At 40.4% G+C, this 5963-nt stretch overlaps 1 long non-coding RNA gene across 1 annotated transcript; it reads left to right on the plus strand.

The window, feature by feature from the left end:
* Positions 1-286: 286 nt before the first annotated feature.
* LOC122976656 lies at positions 287-1516 on the plus strand. Its single transcript, XR_006401009.1, has 2 exons — positions 287-1123; positions 1477-1516. It is a non-coding gene; the product is annotated as an uncharacterized LOC122976656 (long non-coding RNA).
* The last annotated feature ends 4447 nt before the right edge of the window (positions 1517-5963 follow it).

The following is a 5963-nucleotide window of genomic DNA, read 5'->3' on the forward strand; positions in this document are numbered from 1 at the left end:
TATTATGTGTGTATTCGGTGTCAGATCAACAATTGCCAATGTCTGGGTCGCACTTCCTGACCGAGCAACAAGCTGCCGTATTTGACGAGTCAGGAATGAGAACGTGTTGGACCGTGCAGTCAGTTCAGCGGCCTCGCTCATCGTTTCTGCCGTGCATTAAATCGGAGTATCTCCTCTGTCTATCAGACCTAATTGCCGTTCCTGATCACACACACCTTTGTGAAGCATTTTCTATTTTACAAAAACAAAATTTCAAAAGATAACGGATGTAAAAAAACACCTTCCCACAGCTAGAGACATTGGATTTTAATTTGAACTGTCCTTCACTACTTAAAACTAGAGGCCACAGTGTTTTATTATTGCATCATCTGTTTGTTGGAGTATTATAAAACTCAGAAAATGTCACATTAACTGTGGTTGGAAGCTCTATTGAGAAATGTTGGTCAGCATGTGCGTTGGCACCTGTCCTGGTGAAGTCTGTTCAGAACAGAGCCAACACACTCGAAATTTGTATTTTCACGCACTGAAACCAACAGTTTAAGCGCTGTGGTATCACACTTTGCCCAAGTTTTAATGACTCAAACAAACTGCATGCCTTCCTCCAAAACTCTGCCATCTTTGCTGTATTTAAAAAGTGATTTCAGTTATATCTTGTTGCTGGAAAAGGCAGAAATATGTGGAAAATATATTACAGATTGCAGCTTCAACTGTGGGTTTAATCTGTGCAGCAAAAACACAGGACATGTATTGGTACCACCAAGGAAGATTTGACTTTCGCAAGCTGAACATTTTGGCAGTCTCCTCTTCACCAGAGAGTCACACATTCTGGGCTCGCTGTGAGCTAACGGAGACTTTAAAAAGTTAATTGTTTAGTGATAATTTTATTTGATTACGTAATTTGTTTTCTAAGTTCATGCATGCAGAACCGTTGGATTTTGTGGATCATGTTTTGCACCCAGAGAACAACTCCACAATGCTTGCTAGAGTCTGTGGGGCAAGTTGGTGCAAACACATTCTCACACAAACAGTTACCCAAACACATACACATGCTTTTAACGCTAACCGGGTGTTACTGGATGTACTGTATGGCGGTGGGTCAGACCAGGACAGTGCTCCATCTGAGGTGAGACTGACTCAGATACATTAACATGAGGCGGCGCATGAAGATGGATAAAAAGGATTGTTTATTTTTCATATTGGAACATTAGTTATTGTATGTTTTGTATTTTTGGGATTTGCACTTATGGTTTTTCATGGTAGAGAATATAGAAAGTTTTGTTGTTAACCTGCTATATGTGGGGAAGACTGAAACATCCTTAAGAGAAATATGGTTCTGCTTTGACAGATTGGGTAGAAAATTGAAGGGAAGAGTTGTTGGTTTGGTGAGAGAGCAGAAAAGAGGATATCTGTGCAGCTGTGTGGTTATCTGAGTCGAACCAGATTAATCTACGTTTGATTTGTTTTCATCTTTTTTAGGAGACGCTTACACGAATCTGAATAAAAGTCATGCAACAAGTGTCTGAGCCTGCCTCCTATAATCTTCCTTTACGTTCTGGCTAAGCTCCCTCACACTGAGTTTTAATAAATAAAATGAAACTATATATTTGTGAGTTTTTTTAAAGAGTTAAATCTTCAGTAGGAACCAGTGGTGTCGGAGCTGAGAGCCACAAGCCAAGTTTCCATCCAAATCTAACACAAATTGTTGTATATTTTCCAGTAAATCGGGGTACAGAAAATGCAAATTAATGCATGTTTCCATCCACTACTGTCATGTGAATATTAGGAGCTAGCTCATCAAGACAAACAGCTGATGGCACTAATTCTCAAGTCAAGTGAAGAAGAAGGAGAGGAAGAAGAATAGGGGGCAATGAAAATGACATCATTAAAAGAGCGCCAGTTGAACAACAAACAATGGAAAACCATATGGTTTCTTGTATTAATTGAATTAATTGAATATTACAGTCTCCCCATCACTCCACACAGATTTGTTTAAGCTACATGTTTCATGTACGTTATCATTTATTCACTAAATATGTTGTCATCTCTTAATCAATACACCAACTCCTCTAATTCAGGCAATTGATATTTCCATTTCTTTTCCAATCTGGCCTTTTCACTCTTGTGTACTTACAAACAAGGCAGGGAGGTCAAGGAAGTATTAAGAGACAGAATAAAACATTTGTTAGCAAACAAAAATACAGAGTATTTGTATGAAATACATGAGAAACGAGGAAAAACAAGGAAAAATAATCCCTATGAGTCCAGACATCAATTTGCTTTGTTGGCTGACAAAGACTGACCAAAGTTGAACTTCTGATATCAGATGTCTTAGGGGAATATAATTCTATCAATTTAAGAATCTAAAAATTTCAAAACGAGGTACAGAAATAGAAATAAAACACATGTTGGTACAGATAAAAGGTTGTTGTGTTCACTTGTTTTGCAAGTTTCTGTGCTACATACAGTAATTTCCAAACCCATTTTGGTAACTGAAGCACCTCCCATAGTCTGTTGCAAGTGGTCAGCCACGTGAATAGTTTGGTGCGTGCCTTTAGAGATTATGAAAAAAAAAGAGATAGGTCTGCATCCAAAATCTAAAAAGGAAGAGGAAGAAATTAAAGGAGAGACAACATCAGGAAGCAAAAATAAATAAAAGTAAATAAGATTGCAAAAATGGAAACAAAAACATTGTCTTGTATTTAAAGACAGTGACTGAGGATAAGAGATTAAGGTGCACATCCATGAAGGCAGACAGAAAATGAGCCCGGAAGAGGGAAAAAAATGAGACAGGTTTGCACAGAAAGAGAAATGAGACGGAAGCCTGTATCCATCAACAAAGAAGAAAAATGAACTCGACAAAGACAGCCGAAACATGAGAGAGATCCACATCCACGAAGAAAAGAGCAATAATTAACTTGAAAGAGGAAGAGAGCAAGACAAGGGCAGGAAAGGTCTGCATTTATTTAAAAAATCCACTGACAAGACCTCGCCATTAGTACAGTACAGACGGATATAGTTTATTTGGTTTGACGGTTGGATGAGGGTCAGGATGATTGAGAGTCGTGGAACTTTGAGGAACCCGAGAGGGAGCGAGACTCAAGGTGGGGGCACGTCTGGATGAGGGTCAGCTTCACCATCCTCCAAGGTTAGCTTTAAACGACAAGGTGATAGCAGGTTTTTCGGATGTCCTTGGGGTGGTTGCGGATGTATGTGTGGTAGCCTTGAGATGGCTGAGAATTTTGATGGTGTGGTCTGAGATTCCTTGTCTGATTGCGTTGGATGGGTTCCAAAGGACTGGGACACGAATTTAGGCGGAAGAGAGAGACTGAGGGTGTCTGGGGAGTGAATGGAAATATCCAAGAGGCTTGTTTGCCATGACAGGTCATAGGAGGAAGTGTTAGCAATGAACTCTGAGCATTGCAAAAACCAAAGAACGCTAGGAGAGACATTGATTTGAAGGATGGGTCAATGGAAGGGGATAGGTCCGATGCAAAGGGTTTGGATGCAACGGATGGGGAGATCTGCTGTCAGGGGTAAGGGTTTTGGTGTGAGTCAAGGTTCTGCTTTTCGTAGGCCTTTGACTAGCATATTGATGTAGCGGTTAGATAAAGAAGGGGCTGGAGCTCCAGAAAGTAGTTTGATGAAGAAGATAATCCCGTTGATGTACATCTGGATGGAAGATGTTTGGATTTTGAGAACTGAATGGGGCCAAGTGATAAAGCTGGTTATCGATATGATGTAAACAATGGAACAATGGAAGTAAATGGTAGGCTGTGTGAGGTACGGGTTTTAGGAGAAAGTCTATTTACGATGGCTTCTTCATCATGTGGAGAAGCTGAGAGTTCAAGATGAAAGTAGTGGCTGAAAACAAAGGGATCGGCGTCAGTTGGGAATGTAAGTCTGGCGCCGAGGAGAGAGACGTAGTCTTGTTGCTGAATCTCAGTTATAATAACTCCATAAGAAAAGAAATGGAAAATTAGATCGAAAGAGAAAAGCAGAAAGAGAAGTCTGTGTGTATAAATTATTCACAAAGAGGGATATGTAGGGCTGATAGATGGCTTTAAAACACAGGTAAATACTTAAAGAGAGGGAAAAAAGGAGAAGGTTGCATCCAAAGGAAATGAAAATGGAAGAAAGAAACTTGATTGAGAAGCGAATCATTTGCTCTGGGGAAAAAAAGGAGAAAAATTAGGTTGGAGGAGAGGAAAGTGATGAGAAAGAGGGAGACGTCTGCATGTGGAATACAGATACTAATAGATTGGTTGCATCCAGAATTTTTTAAAAAAAAAGAGGAAGACATCAGCAAACAGGATGAAAGTGAGATTTCTGTTCATCCGAGGGTTTGCTGGATTGTTCGATGTAAAGCCCTGTTTGCATGGGACCAGTATTATGTTGGGATTTCAAATAAGTAATGATTTATCCTCATAATCTCTGTGGAAGGTCAGGAATTTACTCCTATGAATCATCTTCATGAGAGGGCTTAAAACATTGATGGAAAATGTCAGATTTTGTCCCTCAGAACCAAAGAGCAAGGCTGTTTTTGCTTTTGAATTAAAACGCATTATATATTGAATTGAAAGAATAAAGTCTAATGCTGCTGAATATAAGAAAAACTTTCAAGCTTTGTGGAAACAATGTGATGATGGCATTCAAAATGTTCAAAACAAGAGGTAGCAAATATCTTTCTAAATGCTGAACGTGGCTTAAAAACATCTTATTTAACTCAAATGTCACCAAAAAATGATTTACCTTGAGAAGTGTTGACCTGTCTTTGACTTTTTTCCTCAATAAAATCATTCAAAGTGTCGTTCTGTTGCTGTGTGTTTTGTAATGACAGGTGTTCTGTCTCAGCATTTTGTTGCTGTACAGTTTATTAGGAACCATCACTGGAGGCTGTCACATCCTGCCTGGACTTTGGGTGTTTTTTGGTCTTATGTTGTGTTCTTTGGGGTCTCCTTGTTTGCACTTCTGTTCAGTCCTTCGGTTCATAAGGGTTTTCTTGTATGATTTGGGTGGTGGGTTTAGAGGACTGCATCATTAATTTGTTGGGTTGTGTGCTTGGGTTTGTGTTCGTGGTTGGTTTTGGATGGGTTAGTATAGGTGGCATTGAGTTTGTTTTCTGGGTTTTTGTTCTCTGTTTCCCTTGTGTGTTCATGTGCTCCTCCACACCTGCCCTGCATTTGGACTCGTTAGCCCTGTCCTGCTCTGTTTTCCCCACACCTGCCCTGTGTTAGCCTCGTCAGCCCTGCCCTGCTCCCTGTGTTTCCTCAGCCAATCAGCTCCCTGTATGTTCACTCCCCTCTCTTGAGTTCTCCACCCATCTCCCCACCTGCACCTCATCTCCTTGTTAGTTCAGTTTCTTTTTAGTTCTGGTTTTCTGTTCAGTCCTTGTTGGATCATTCTGTCAGGGGGGGGGGAGCAGGAGTGGACCCAAACGCAGAGGCCGGAATGCAGATATGATGAAAAATCTCCTTTAATCGTGGATGGTCATGAACAGGCAAACAGAGCTGAACAGAACTAGCAGATGAAACAACACAAAACGATCCAACAAGGACTGAACAGAAAGGGAAACAGAGAACAAAAACCCAGAAAACAAACTCAACGCCACCTACACTAACCCATCCAAAACCAACCACGAACACAAACCCAAGCACACAACCCAACAAACTAATGATGCAGTCCTCTAAACCCACCACCCAAATCATACAAGAAAACCTGTATGAACCGAAGGACTTAACAGAAGTGCAAACCAGGAGACCCCAAAGAACACAACATAAGACCAAAAAACACCTTAAGTCCAGGCAGGATGTGACAGAGGCAACCAGAGATAACATAAACGGTGAAGAATCAAACTTCACCCAGAGCTCCAGTACATAAGTAAATGTACTTAGTTACATTCCTCTACTGTCTGAGTGTAAATGTAGACTGACTCTATAAACTAACCCCAATACAACCCAACAATC

The sequence above is a fragment of the Thunnus albacares genome, chromosome 24 (assembly GCF_914725855.1).
Source record: "Thunnus albacares chromosome 24, fThuAlb1.1, whole genome shotgun sequence".
Taxonomy (NCBI): Eukaryota; Metazoa; Chordata; class Actinopteri; order Scombriformes; family Scombridae; genus Thunnus; species Thunnus albacares.